Source organism: Dreissena polymorpha, chromosome 11, assembly GCF_020536995.1.
Source record: "Dreissena polymorpha isolate Duluth1 chromosome 11, UMN_Dpol_1.0, whole genome shotgun sequence".
In the NCBI taxonomy this organism is placed as follows: domain Eukaryota; kingdom Metazoa; phylum Mollusca; class Bivalvia; order Myida; family Dreissenidae; genus Dreissena; species Dreissena polymorpha.
In genome coordinates, this window is record NC_068365.1 from 37,121,894 (window position 1) to 37,138,222 (window position 16,329).

A 16,329-nucleotide genomic window follows, 5' to 3' on the forward strand; every position below is an offset into this window, starting at 1 on the left:
ATTTCACATGCTAATCTGGGACGACACTTTCTTACATTAGTGATCCGCATATTGGCTTATGAAAATACATCTCTGAAAATGGAGTAAAGATAATAGATATAAATGTACAGATAAGTATAGCATTAGCCAACACTTTTCTTGTTTTAATACTAAATGACTTAATTGTATTTATGTTCATGCTATTAAGGACAAGGAACCAATAAAATGCCAGATTAGAAATCCATGTTGTTGAAAACCTTCACAACCTGTCAAGAGGCATAGTTTGTTATAGATTATAATATAATTTGTTACAAGTTCCTATCACCCACTGTGTTGTTATTGTTTTCAGCAGAGCACCAGCATTGATATCTAGTTGGCCCAGCTACCGCACGAGTCCCGCCTGCAGGAGCCCCAGTCCAGGACAACCCTTCCCCTCCCCTGACTTCTAACTCCTCCCCCTTGACCTCCTGACTCAAAAAGTCAGCATCGTTGAACAACTCCGTTCTGCAGGAAATTCTGAGCATGATTCTGTTCTGAACAAACACAATGCCCTCTTCAAGTTGTCCACACATAAGCCTGGGTAGTTTTGTTAAGCTAGAGTTCCCCGTGGGCCTGAGAGGGATGAGTGTTACAGACACAAAAAGTTATAGCAGTAGTTATGGTAACGCCAACAGTCAGTTGTTGCTGTTGGACATCACAACAAATATCATGAAGAATAAAAAGTTCAATAACTTGTTCCAATCTTTATGGGACAAACAGAAATTGAACGGGGAAAAATCAAGGAACAATAAAAGCATAAGCTTTCCTAGTGGGATACTTCTGCTGTTGATAGTTAGGACGACAGTAGAGTTACGGACTGCCCCAGATTGTCCTCTCAGCGGCCAAAATATCATAATAGAACAGACTTTTGGCAATGTTACTGACAAAGAAAGGCAGTAATGACTTGGTTGTGAACACCTCGAGCATGATACATCCATGCTGACACAGAAAGGCAGTAATGACTTGGTTGTGAAAACCCAGAGCACGCTGCATCCATGCTGACAAAGAAAGGCAGTAATGACTTGGTTGTGAACACCTCGAGCACGATACATCCATGCTGACAAAAAAAGGCAGTAATGACTTGGTTGTGAACACCTAGAGCAGGATACATCCATGTTGATAAAGAAAGGCGGAAATGACTTGGTTGTGAACACCCAGAGCATGATACATCAATGCTGACATAGAAAGGCAGTAATGACTTGGTTGTGAACACCCAGAGCACGATACATCCATGGGGTGTGCATCAGACACGAATTCTGCATATTATTGTAAACAAGTTGCTAAAAGTGAACACGTCTGGTTTTGTTATGAGCACTTCCCACTCAGAGCCCAAAGGTCCTCGCATTGAATCGATGCAAAAGAAGACTTTGAAAAATTACAGCAGTTGTGTTGTGTGGTCCAGTAATCCTTTCAACTCTCAACCTGAAGTTTATCAAAACTCATTCTTAGCCCTTTGCAATATCACACCTTGCAACACAGTGTACTTTACCATGAATGTTTCGCGGTTTAAAACACCAAAATTTCAATTTAAAGTTTGTGCGCGTAATATATTGATACATTGCTATTCTGAGTTCTAATTGCGATATCCAAAATATCAATAATAGATGAAATGTTTGGCATTAAAAAACAGGTCTGTAAAGTAATGTGTTACAGTGAATATTCATTTGTCACTAAAAAATCAGTTTGCTTGTCATTTCCTTTTAAGCAAACATTATTAGACAACAAAACTAACGTTGTTTAAGTGAAAGTCCAAGACAATTCTGACCCAGTTTGGGCACAAATACAACAACTAATTAAAGAAATTCAGTTTGTCTTGCGTCGGCCTACATGTAGCAAGCCTCTTATAAACATCTCCTAAGTTGGCTACATCAAGGCTTTCAACAGGGGAGCTGGGCATCGACACATTGTTCCGAACGAGTCGCTCGAACTGAAACGATCCGATCAAACAGAGAGCAGGCGCTGCGTGACTCGTCTGTTAATGTGACTGACCTCGATATGTTGCTGTCCAATAATGTGAGCGTTACTCCAGATTAGCTGTCTGTGATTGACCCAATTCAACAACAGTTGTTGTCAGGAATTTCCGGCTTTGGTATGGCGATTTGGCGTCGGGGCTTCATCTCTGTCTTTGGCCTGGTCGCAGCAGAAGCAGCAACAAGAACAACAATTAGTATAAGAGACGTTATCTGGGATATGGGGCTTCATGTATGTGCTTAAAGTGTCATCCCATATTAGCGTGTGCAGACTGCACATACATTAAGTCCTATTAAAGTGTCTTCCCAGATTAGCCTGTGCAGACTGCACATACATTAAGTCCTATCAGAGTGTCATCCCATATTAGCCTGTGCAGACTGCACATACATTAAGTCCTATTAAAGTGTCTTCCCAGATTAGCCTGTGCAGACTGCACATGCATTAAGTCCTATTAAAGTGTCATCCCAGATTAGCCTGTGCAGACTGCACATACATTAAGTCCTATAAAAGTGTCATCCCAGATTAGCCTGTGCAGACTGCACATACATTAAGTCCTATTAAAGTGTCATCCCATATTATCCTGTGCAGACTGCACATACATTAAGTCCTATTTAAGTGTAATCCCATATTAGCCTGTGCACACTGCACATACATAAATTCCTATTAAAGTGTCATCACAGACTATCCTGTGCAGACTGCACATACATTAAGTCCTATTAAAGTGTCTTTCCAGAATATCCTGTGCAGACTGCACATACATTAAGTCCTATTAAAGTGTCATCCCAGATTAGCCTGTGCAGACTGCACATACATTAAGTCCTATTAAAGTGTCATCCCATATTATCCTGTGCAGACTGCACATACATTAAGTCCTATTAAAGTGTCATCACAGATTATCCTGTGCAGACTGCACATACATTAAGTCCTATTAAAGTGTCATCCCAGATAAGCCTGTGCAGACTGCACATACATAAAGTCCTATTAAAGTGTCATCCCAGATTAGCCTGTGCAGACTGCACATACATAAAGTCCTATTAAAGTGTCATCCCAGATTAGCCTGTGCAGACTGCAGATACATTAAGTCCTATTAAAGTGTCATCAGATTAACCTGTGCAGACTGCACATACATTAAGTCCTATTTAAGTGTCATCCCAGATTAGCCTGTGCAGACTGCACATACATTAAGTCCTATTAAAGTGTCATCTCAGATTAGCCTGTGCAGACTGCACATACATTAAGCCCTATTAAAGTGTCATCTCAGATTAGCCTGTGCAGACTGCACATACTTAAGTCCTATTAAAGTGCCATCCCAGATTAGCCTGTGCAGACTGCACATAAATTAAGTCCTATTAAAGTGTCATCCCAGATTAGCCTGTGCAGACTGCACATACATTAAGACCTATTAAAGTGTCATTCCAGATTAGCCTGTGCAGACTGCACATACATAAAATCCTATTAAAATGTCATCTCACATAAGCCTGTGCAGACTGCACATACATTAAGCCCTATTAAAGTGTCATCTCATATTAGCCTGTGCAGACTGCACATACATTAAGTCCTATTAAAGTGTCATCCCAGATTAGCCTGTGCAAACTGCACATACATTAAGTCCTATTAAAGTGTCATCCCAGATTAGCCTGTGCAGACTGCACATACATTAAGCCCTATTTTCCCAGAATGAGACTCGTATACTTCACTTCACATCAGTATTTTATGTGCCTGAAAAGTTTCTAGCATCAAATGGGAATTATGTGCTTTTAAATTGATCACACTTAGTAAATAAAATCCAAATAGCACTTGATCTGATCTCAATTTTAATCATAGAAGGTCAGGGCATTAAGTTTTGTATATGTTCGACCGAAATTCAGCCCCTGAACCAAAAGTTTATCCTTGCATAAAAATCAGCTTTAATAGAATTGTTAAATTATATTTAATTTTAGTAAAATAATTATGTAAAAGCCTTCAGCTCATTTTAAAATTATTTTCTTTTTTTTTCAATATTTATTTAAATTACTGGATTTTGTTTTAAGAGCCTGTTCCTACAGGAACCCATGCAATCATAGATCGGTACCTAGCTGAACAACAGGCTGTCTGGTCAGCTGGGCCCAGACGCCCAGTGACACTTCCTGGCACAGGACCTTGGGGCAAATGCTTTACTAGTCCTATCTGCAGGGTGGAGCCACACTGAACCTGGGGCTCCATACTTTCTTGGCCAGGGGTCAAGATAACCTCGTCAATAAGGTAGGTTGGTAATGTAATTAATCATTTATAATGTGCAGTGTTTCACTCCAAATTTCAATTTGAACAGTTTGGGTGTGTTTAATATTGATATAACTCTATCCTGGCTGCTTACTTAAACAAATCATTTATGTAAGTGTTAAATATTTATAATAGCCGCCATTTGGATTGCCTTGAAAGGGCTCAGTAATTCACCCCGTTCTTCCTTTCAACCTTCCTTATGTCCGTCCCACCTTTTAGTGTTGCACGTAACTTAATAAATATTGGTTCTAGAGGGACACACAATGTTTGTATCAAGTGTACAATATATAGAAGGCTATGTTTGTATCAAGTGTTTAGTTTATATCCCATTTGTATCAAAATCCTTCCAACATAATTTTTTTCTTAAATATTTTTTTACTCAAACAACATTGATTGATCTCAATTTTAATCATAGAAGGTCAGGGCATTAAGTTTTGTATATGTTCGACCGAAATTCAGCCCCTGAACCAAAAGTTTATCCTTGAATAAAAATCTGCTTTAATAGAATTGTTAAATTATATTTAATTTTAGTAAAATAGTTATGTAAAAGCCTTCAGCTCATTTTAAAATTATTTTCTTTTTTTTCAATATTTATTTAAATTACTGGATTTTGTTTTAAGAGCCTGTTCCTACAGGAACCCATGCAATCATAGATCGGTACCTAGCTGAACAACAGGCTGTCTGGTCAGCTGGGCCCAGACGCCCAGTGACACTTCCTGGCACAGGACCTTGGGGCAAATGCTTTACTAATCCTATCTGCAGGGTGGAGCCACACTAAACCTGGGGCTCCATACTTTCTTGGCCAGGGGTCAAGATAACCTCGTCAATAAGGTAGGTTGGTAATGTAATTAATCATTTATAATGTGCAGTGTTTCACTCCAAATTTCAATTTGAACAGTTTGGGTGTGTTTAATATTGATATAACTCTATCCTGGCTGCTTACTTAAACAAATCATTTATGTAAGTGTTAAATATTTATAATAGCCGCCATTTGGATTGCCTTGAAAGGGCTCAGTAATTCACCCCGTTCTTCCTTTCAACCTTCCTTATGTCCGTCCCATCTTTTAGTGTTGCACGTAACTTAATAAATATTGGTTCTAGAGGGACACACAATGTTTGTATCAAGTGTACAATATATAGAAGGCTATGTTTGTATCAAGTGTTTAGTTTATATCCCATTTGTATCAAAATCCTTCCAACATAATTTTTTTCTTAAATATTTTTTTACTCAAACAACATTGATTGACTTCTTATATTACTGATGCCATTTCAGAATGCATTGAACTATTTGGTTTACAGGGACAAATTCCTGGGATGCCCTAAGGTCTTTCTATCTGTTCACAGAGGTCTTATACTCACAAGTTCAAGCCCAGTGAGCGATGTTCAAATTATCAAACTCTGCATCTCAATAGATAAGTCACCTTGCCATTGCAAAAGGGGCCACTGTGGCAAAGCATTCAGGAGACCCAGTTGTAATAGCCTAAACCTTTTGATGCAATAAAGCTTTCACAAATACCCAATAGGTAAAACCCAATACAAACTGGGGTTTCTGCTCTTCAATTAATTGACCAGTTTATATAATCTAATTTGAAGGGTTCAGCCACAAACTACTTTATCTTATAAAGAAATTTGAAGAAAGTGCACAAGTTTCAAGTTAAACCCTCAAATTTTCATTTAAATTTAACATCTAGAGTTATATTAAAACTCAAAACCACAACAACAACAACAACAACAGCAAACAATTTATCAGCAGGTACCAACATATCTGACTCTTTCACTCTTTACAAAATCATGTTCCATATCAACTGTAAGTGTGGTTCTTAAAATAACATTGAATAACGAAGAGGGGTCAGTGATGTTTTAGTTAAGGGGGTATATAGGAGTGAACTTGTCTGTCTGTCGGTCTGATGGTCGATCCGTATTAAGTGTTCGCTCTCTAATTCAGGTTGTTTTCATCCGATCTTCACCAAACTTTGTCAGAAGTTGTACCTAGATGGTGTCTTGGTCAAGTTTGAATATGGGTCATGCAGGATCAAAACCTAGGGCATGGTATCACTTAGTGTGTTTTAAACATTCATGATGTTGTCTGCTCTCTTATTAAAGTACTTTTCATCCAATCTTCACCAAACTTGGTCAGATGTTTTATTTAGATGATCTATAGGAAACAATTGAAAATGGGCCATGCCGGGCCAAAAACAAGGTCACAGGGTCACTTAGTGCTTTTTACATAATCAGTTGGTGCCCGCTCTCAATTTCAAGTACTTATCATCCGCTCTTCACCAAACTTGGTCAGAAGTTTTTTTATAGATGATCTCTAGGCAATTATCCAACATGGCCATGCCGGGCAAAACTAGGTCATGGGGTCATTAAATGCGTTTTACACATTCAGATTGGTGTCCGCTCTCTATTTCAAGTACTTATCATCCGCTCTTCAACAAACTTGGTCAGAAGTTTTATCTAGATGATCTCTAGGTAATGTTCGAACATGGGCCATGCCGTGCCAAAAACTAGGTCGCGGGGTCACGGATGCGTTTTACACATTCAGCATTTCAAGTTCTTTTCATCAGCTCTTCATGTGGGGGTGTTCGCTACGTCTATGACAAAGATCTATTTTTTAAAGTTAATGGCTTTTTCAGAGAGTATTAAGTGTGTTACAAGGGTTGAACCCGCATTTTGATACTTGACAATTTTTATGAAATGCTAGTAAAGACTTAAAAATTGTTATCTTAATTAACACATGACAAACTAAATTGCAGAAACCCGGATAGCAAAGCATTGGTTTGTTTTTGAAGCATTTGAACCAGCAACAGTCATCATTCGAGTTTCTGGCATGTCTATGGTGTGGAACCCTCAGTCTATGAAAATCATAACAGCACATGAACCAGCAGCAGTCATCATCTCAAGATTCTGGTATATCCAAGGTACAGGACCCTTAGTCTGTACAGATCTTGCAGAACAAACTTCAGGTGAGTGTTCTTGTCGTGTCGATGTTTTTTACATTCTCCCAAGTTCAGAGATGTGTGAATGCATGTAGATGTACCATTGTCCGGTCATACGTACATCCAGCTGTTGGATTTGTATGTCAAGTCTAAACTCAAAAAGTATTGCTTCTAGTGTGATTAAACCAAAGATATTTGCCATTCTGTGAACTTGCCTACTTGTGTATTTTGGTTCTTTGTCTTTTAAATTAGTGGAATTTTGAGACAAAGCAAAATGTTGGTGCATGATGGCAAACCAGTTAAACTATTTATTATCTATCATTAATTTATAAATAGTCTCAGGACTATCATTGCCTCAATGGATTCAAATTAGATAAGTTGTAACATTCTGAAATACCAAGTGCTATGCTTGTTCTTGATTTGTCATCGTTATAAAAATAAATAAAAAAACTGACATCTACAGTAACGAGTCTTTCTTTTTTCAGATACAATTTGAGGAAATCAAACCCCCCAATAAGAAATACAGCCTGTTGCAGCAATTGTTAACATATTGACCCCAGTGAAACCTATGAAGCTCAGAGTTACATACTGTTTTAGATATGCTAGTCTTCACATACCTCCTGGCTTGTTCATCACTTACTCTGAATCTTTGAATGTTATGACAGGTGAAAATAAATGACCTTGTTCAGATCGAAATGGCAGAATGACACATCACAACAATTCAAGTGGAAAGCCACAAAGTCATGTCAACAGCCACATGTTGTATGTTGCCAGCCAAGTTATACTAAAAAACACAATAGCTTACAATTTATGTTATATGTGACCAACCAATTTATATTTATACAAAAACAATAGTTTATGTTTTATGGGAATTGTTATGCTGTCAGTCTTTATGTTGAAACGTTGTGTTCAATATAGCATGTTAAGTATTTTAAAAGCACGCATATTGCACGTATATGCAATCTCTTTGTCTATTTTATGATATCACTAAATATTATGATCCTGATATTGGTAAACTAATGGGAAATATATTTTATCAAAGACTTTCAAAGTGTGAAAAAGCTGTTTTAATGAGGTTGGTAACTTGGACAACATTAAAATAATATTGGAGTATTTTCATGTTATAAAACATGTTTCAGTTTTCTGTTTTTTTTATACCCGTATTATAGATAAGCTAGATAAAAGTAGTGTAAAGATAGGTTTAGAAGTTTTACGCTTCAGCTTTTTCTGTTTATCAATCTTTCTAAAAAAATACTAGTAAATTTGCTCATTCGGGTCGGTATTCGAACAAGAATCTTGTTTAATAGCATTCGTGGAAATCTAAATAAATTATGTGCACACTTATGTAATGTACCTAAAAGTATCGATTCTGTATTTACTACCAGTACTTTGTTGATTTCAATGGATATTGTTTGTTAAATAGTCTAGAATGGCTTTTGCATTTTTGGGAAAAAAATGAAAATAAAAAAATATATTTTTTTTTTAGTTTAATGAAAAATGGCAAAAGTTATAAATGTTAATTTGTGTTGTTAGATCATAGACTTAGATGGTCATAAGTGTTTAGATTTATTTTCGGACATAATAGTTTATAATGCTTTATATTTGTATATGCATATGAAGACGACCGAATTGTATCCTCTTTAATCACTGAGTATCTTAATCAATATCTCTTGATCACTGCATACATTGTAGAGGTATATTTTGACATTTATACACAGAGCAACTGTGAAACAATAGTATATTAAATGTACATTATTTATTTATTGTTGCAATTTTTATAAGATAAACTCACTGTTTACATTAATTGTACAAACCATAGTCATTAAAATATTGATTGTGTGAATCCAAATATATGTATTAAACTGTAAAAATAATGCACAGTAACAGATTTTGAAGAGAAAACTGTACTCAATGAAATATAAACACCTTGTTATATCAACTGCTTTTAATTTAGACAAACTACTTAAAATAAGTTTAATTTTGTTTTACATTATCTAAAGAAAATTTAGTACCATGGTTATTTGAAATCAGTTATTCACAAATTAAGGAAGAGTGTTGTCATATGCTAACAATTGTCAAAAAATGCAATGTCTCTATTGGTAAAGTAGAGAGCAATAGTATTTGCTTCAAAAAATAAAAACAAAGATGTCTGCTTTGTAAGTGTATGTGGAATAAACACTTATGTTTGTGCTTATATTAAACGTGAACGTATTTACGTATTGCTGATAATAAAGTTTGACATTTTTAGCTGGATTTTTTTCGAAAAAATCTCGGCTTATAGATTGATGTTGTCGGGCGGGCGGGGGGGCGGGCGGGCGGGCGGGGTGACGGCGTGCTCGAAAATGTTAAAGTTCTTATTTCATGGTATAACTTTGGTATGCTTGGACCTAGAGTCTTCAAACTTGACATGAAGGTTGGCCAGGATTAACAGATGACCACTGGTCATTTCAAGGTCATTCATTTGAAGGTCAAGGTCACTGTGACCTTCAATATAAAAAATGTTAAAGTTGTTATAACTTTGGTATGCTTGGACCTAGAGTCTTGAAACTTGACATGAAGGTTGGCCATAACTAGTTAGTAACCACTGGTCATTTCAAGGTCATTCAGTTGAAGGTCAAGGTCACTGTGACCTTGAATGTAAAAATGTTAAAGTTCTTATTTCATGGTATAACTTTGGTATGCTTGGACCTAGAGTCTTCAAACTTGACATGAAGGTTGGCCAGGATTAACAGATGACCACTGGTCATTTCAAGGTCATTAATTTGAAGGTGAAGGTCACTGTGACCTTCAATATAAAAATGTTAAAGTTGTTATAACTTTGGTATGCTTGGACCTAGAGTCTTGAAACTTGACATGAAGGTTGGCCAGAACTAGTAAGTAACCACTGGACATTTCAAGGTCATTCATTTGAAGGTCAAGGTCACTGTGACCTTGAATGTAAAAATGTTAAAGTTGTTATAACTTTGGTATGCTTGGACCTAGAGTCTTGAAACTTAACATGAAGGTTGGCCAGAACTAGGAAGTAACCACTGGACATTTCAAGGTCATTCATTTGAAGGTCAAGGTCACTGTGACCTTGAATGTAAAAATGTTAAAGTTCTTATTTCATGTTATAACTTTGGTATGCTTGTACCTAGAGTCTTCAAACTTGAAATAAAGATTGGCCAGTACTAGAAGATGACCACTGGTCATTTCAATGTCATTCATTTGAAGGTCAAGGTCACTGTGACCTTAAATGTTAAAATGTTAAAATTGTTATAACTTTGGTATGCTTGGACATAGAGTCTTCAAACTTGACATGAAGGTTTGCAAGCACACTTAGATGACCACTGGTCATTTCAAGGTCATTCATTCTAAGGTCAAGGTCACTGTGACCTTGAATGTAAAAATGTTAAAGTTCTTATAACTTTGGTAGGTAAAAATGTTAAAGTTCTTATTCCATGTTATAACTTTGGTATGCTTGTACCTAGAGTCTTCAAACTTGACATAAAGTTTGGCCAGTACTAGAAGATCACCACTGCTCATTTCAATGTCATTCATTTGAAGGTCAAGGTCACTGTGACCTTCAATGTTAAAATGTTAAAATTGTTATAACTTTGGTATGCTTGGACCTAGAATCTCAAACTTGACGTAAAGGTTTGCAAGCACACTTAGATGACCACTGGTCATTTCAAGGTCATTCATTTCAATGTCATTCATTTGAAGGTCAAGGTCACTGTGAACTTAAATGTTATCATTCAAGCTTGGATCATATTTATGTGTCCAATCTATCTGCTAGAACTGGTGTGATAGAAACCTTTTGGAGTGATCATAAGGCTGTCTGGATTTCTGTGTAGGTATGTGAAAGCAAAACAATAAATAGTATTATTGCATCTAAGTTTATTTTCTTACATTTGATAATGAAATTGATGGAAACTTCAAACAATATGTTACTAATTTGCTAATAAAAAAATTGAGATCAAACTTTCCTAATTGTCAATTCAAGTTCATATTTGTGACCTTAAATGTTATTGTTGTTCATGTATATGCATGCATTCAAAACATAACACAAGGTTTGCTCATGCCTTGAAAAGTACTTACATTTCATTTTGACCTTTGAACAATATATCCGTAATTTAAGTATTGCATTGACAAAAACACGAAAGGTACTTTCCTGTCATTTAAATCAAAAATCCGGCTTCAATGCGGTCATCTCCGACCGCGGAACTCTTGTATTAGTTTTGTAACAATGTGTTTGACCTTTGATGTTAACATTCCCGCAATTGATGTCAGTGCAGTGCCTTCAATGGAGCCATTATCTGTAAATCTCCCACTGTTAAAGTTCAGCAAATGTTTGAAGACCAGATTTCCTAAAACTTGGAGTTGTATATTTTTAACATTTATTGAATGCATGAAACATGTTTATTATGTTGTAGAATAGCTGAAAATAGCTTGAAGTGTTTTGTTTTTGTGTTTATGTTGGTTTGTATTGTGCTGTATTGTGCTGTTTTGTACTGTTTGGGCAATCGGTCACTTGCCTTAAATAAAGGACCAACTAATTGTTTTTAATGAAAATTCAATACTGCTCCAGCAGCTGGAGTTTCACTTCTTTATATTGATGTTTGTAAATTGTGTGACATGTTGATCAAATTGATACATAGAGACTAACACTCATTATGCGTTAATTTGTATGTTTAGCTAAACAAAAAATGTTATTAAACACAAATATAAGATATATTCGTAAAACAGTATTAAATGCAATTTGAAATATAATGTTTAAATATGTTCGTCGACTCCAAATAAGCATTTTGAATAAGCAAATCAATACATTTATAATCTCTATGGAAATTACCCGTAGGTACTTTTCAATCGTTTGTGTACTTCATATTGATCAGGGTCTTTCTAAATTCATGCATGATTTTTTATGCCTATGTCTGAATTGTGTAAATATCTGTTAAATAACTGTTAAAAAGGATTTTTATATTAAAAGTTAAAATAGTGTCTAAACTGTAACAGGGCATCTGTTGCATTTATTTTTACGTGTTTATATTTTCTGGCTTACTGAGCTTAATTTTGTCTATAATCGTGCGTACTTCTATTGTGGTGTTCGTATTAAGACAAAGCGCACTACACATATGCTGTTGTTTTTGTCCACCATTTCTATACAAAATGTTGTATGTAAATAATTAAACATGTTAATGTTGGTAATAATGTATTTCCTGATCTAATATTGATGATGCACTCAATAAAGTACATAACCATTTATGTGGACTAGTATTGTTTTAGTGATACTTTGTTGTTATTACTAATAAAATCTTCAAGGATTGGCTTTCCACCTCTATATATCTTTCCCCTTTTGAACCTGGGGAGCACATTTTGTATTATTGTAACTGTCCTCTCGCCCGTAAGTCCTGTATAACACTTTTGTCACTCTTCATTATTCTTCATAATTTTAAGAAATACATATTCCTTACAAATCATATTTCACATTCATTTCTACGAACCATTGTTATAAAAAAATTGCTTGTGTGAATGATAATATATGTATTGAACTGTTAAACTAATACAGCATAACATATTCTTAAGAGAAAAATATACTTAAGGCATCGGAAACAACTTTTAATTAAGGACAAGTACGTAAAAAAATATTTTTTGTTAAAAATTATACAAAGAAAATTGAATACCTCGTTTTTTGACACAAGTCAATCACATATTAAGGGAGAGTCTTTATTGGTCATACTAGAAACCAATATAATTTGCTTATACAATAAAAGCAAAGATGTCTCCTTTGTAAGTTAATATTTCGTTTACACCTCGACATAACAGGTAAATACATACAGAATTTCAAATGTGTTTGTTAAGACAAAGCGCATTACACTAATGCTGTTGTTTTGTCCATTTCTAAAAACCATGCTGTATGTAAAGAATTAAACATGTTTATGTTTATGTTGGTAATATGTATTTCCCGCTCTAATATTGATGTGACACTCTCGATAAAGGGCACAGCCATTAATATATAATAGTATTGTTAAGTGACTCTTTGTTGTTCTTACAAATACAATGTCCAAGGATTGTCTTTCCATTTATACACTTCCACATATATAGCTTTCCCCTATTGAACCTGGGGAGATCATTTTGTTTTCTTTGTACTGTCCTTCCGTCCGTTAGGCCTCCATCACACTTTGGTCACTCTTGATTATCCTTCAGAAGTTAAAGAACTATGCCTTACAAATTTAGAGCATATTTCACGTGGTGATTGGTCGTCCTCCAGATTACTATTGTTTAATTAGGATTCACCTGGTTGAGGTCACAGGGGTCACGTATTTCAACATGGTTATAATGACGGGATATGGTCGTTTGTCTTGTCTAAACGAGGTTGAAAGTCACACTTAGAGTACAAAATCAAGTCCAAACAGTTACTTCATCAATAATCATTTTAAATAACTTGCCAAATATATTCGCCATGTGAAGACGATGTGTGTGAGATCATTGTCCCCAGCCAAAAAGCAAAGATCACATTTCAACGTCAAAAGTCAAATGAGCATTATTTAGAGTGTCCTGATTGCAACTTAATTATTCATCATGTAAATTGAAAATTACTCACCATAAATGTTTACCATATGAAGATGGCATATCATGCACAAGTCCTGTGCCCCTTGCGCAAAGATCAATGTCACACATAGTGATACAAATGTCAAACAAGGGCTTGCTGCAGCTAGTTAAATAATTGACATGACGCCTTATCAGTGATCGCTCCGCCCACTTAATCACGTGGCTCAGCGGGAAGAAAACCTAGACAAGCTAACACCAAAATGGCTTCTTTGCCTATAGACTGCATATAGATTTACGCGATATTCTGGATGGTTTTATGGACTTGTTTAACACCATATTACACTTGCAAAGGGGTTGATGCCATTTAGTTATTCTGCAAATGCAAAACATATACGATTAAAGAGAACATCAGCTATTTATAACGGGTAAATCGGTACATTAAACATGCTCTCAAACGCTTACGCGCTTACCGAAATCGAACCCGTTATTACGTGTAATGCTGGTATTTGCAATAAATCAACACTTCACCGGTATTTACCCGTGATATTAACAAAATTATTACCGAAACATTCCCCCCTACCCGTGTATTTGACACGAAATAGCGCTTTATAACTGGGAATTCTGTGAAGTTTTACGCGCTTTCTGACGCCGGGTGGGTACCTCAATCCCACATGTTATTGCGTATAAAAGTGATATTAATCATATTAAACATTGCTTATGGGACATTTATCAATCACTATAATTTAAAGCGCAAAAACAACACAGACTGTTTGACATGTCTGATATAAAATTAACGTTGTACGAAATGGAATACGGCCAGGCTTTTATAAATTAATAAGGCTACCAATATCAGACGCACGCGCAGGTACCGACTTCCCCGAAGTTACCGCATTTATTGGTTAACTAATATCAGTAAAAATAACTCTTTTACAATAGCATTTATCGATACGTCTTTATTAAAATAATAACAAAATGGTTTTCACTTGTTTCTGACACACACAGAAACGCGATTTGTAACGGGGATTTCGTAAAGTTACACGAATTGGGTACCAAAATTCTCAATTATTTTACATGCAATGTGACATAATACATACTTAATAATGCTTAGTTATTGTTTATATGACATTTCAAGTTTGTGAAATAAATTAATGTTCTATGAAGGGGATCTCGGTAATTCTTGAAGCTTCCACTCGCTCTTGTCAAGACCGCATGGCCGCGTTGGAAATGGTTTATCTTTCTGGATACCAAATGTCAGAGTTGCATTAACTCTTTTTACACCGTTTTTGCCATATTTCATTTCCGTTTTTTATCCGAACAAAATAAACGAAACTCGTTTAAAAAATGAGATCTAGGCATTCGAGCTCCTAGTGTGGATTAAAAGCGTTTATTGGTGACACCACATGAGTGCAAATGTGTAGATACCGTTAATAAAATAATATATCATATGTCACCTTCAAATAACATGTATGATGTCAATTAAGTGCATTAAAATCAGAGTAATAAAACACAGCATGAATTAGGCTTCATGCTGGGTTTCAGTTCTCGTAAAGTAATGCAGATGAACATGTGTATGCTACGGTTAAGCGATATAGCCGATGATTTTGGTGAACATTTTTTTTTGCCGTATAGATGCTTTCTACGTCAACGAATTCAATGAAGAAAATTTGCTAATGAGTCGTACATTGACTCTGTCCGAATTTTTAGGGGTATAACGATGAAATCGACGTCAAATCCCGTATTTTCAGCATGCCTTTATCTAGTTCTGGCTACCACAATTTTAAATGTTGCTTTTTATGATTTTTGACTGGCGCGACTTTATAGTTATGGACCAACCCCATTAGGAAAGTCAACCAGAAATTCCCGAAAAGTTGACAGTTAACAAAGACCAGTCCAAAACAGCTTTTAAATGCAGTTATTGGCCCAAATCAACCACTTGATCGGAAAGATTGACATGTTTCACATTTAACTGATATAATCTGTCACAAAATACTATCTTAAACATTTAAAATTTATCTATTCTGCTTTTACATATCGAGAAAAACAGCGATGTGACAGACTTACTTGAAATGCGAATCTCACGAGATTTCACGGTCATATGACGTTATTTCTATTTTTAGTAACATACCATGTGCTCAAGTGTTTTCAAATTCAGAATGACATTTCCCGGTATTTTAGATTATTCTGGCTTGTTTTGTAAACAAATTGGAGTGTAAATACAAACTCAAGTAAATATTATTTAAAACTACCTGATTCACACTGAAATCAGTCTTATAATCCACCAGACGTAAGTTGTTTACCACAAATAATAGATTTCAGAAAACGAAAGTAATGTTTACAATTTCAGCAAATAATGTCAAGGTCGATCCGAAAGTATCCAAATGAAAACACGTCACGTGACAAAGCGACAATGGCGTCAAAATTGTGAATTTCAGACTATTAGAGGGTTAATGGACGTTTCGTGCCACTACCAGTTCGTGCCACTGATATTTGTGTTGAAAAGGGGTAGACGTTTCGTCCCACTGATTATATATAGGCGGATAGGTGTGAATAGTGCCGTATAGGTGTGAATGATATTGGGGTGTATATCAATGTAGAAAATTACAACAATGTT

At 35.6% G+C, this 16,329-nt stretch overlaps 2 long non-coding RNA genes across 3 annotated transcripts; both read left to right on the plus strand.

Annotated features, from left to right (window-relative positions):
* The first annotated feature begins 334 nt into the window (after positions 1 to 334).
* LOC127850322 (uncharacterized) lies at positions 335 to 5,661 on the plus strand. Of its 2 annotated transcripts, none has more exons than XR_008035200.1 (4): positions 335 to 2,220; positions 4,020 to 4,230; positions 4,869 to 5,079; positions 5,548 to 5,661. It is a non-coding gene; the product is annotated as an uncharacterized LOC127850322 (long non-coding RNA). The 2 variants fall into 2 exon arrangements; XR_008035201.1 differs by having other exon boundaries at positions 335 to 2,185.
* Positions 5,662 to 9,528: 3,867 nt separating this feature from the next.
* On the plus strand, positions 9,529 to 11,407 carry LOC127851693 (uncharacterized). Its single transcript, XR_008035889.1, has 3 exons — positions 9,529 to 10,085; positions 10,231 to 10,551; positions 10,930 to 11,407. It is a non-coding gene; the product is annotated as an uncharacterized LOC127851693 (long non-coding RNA).
* The last annotated feature ends 4,922 nt before the right edge of the window (positions 11,408 to 16,329 follow it).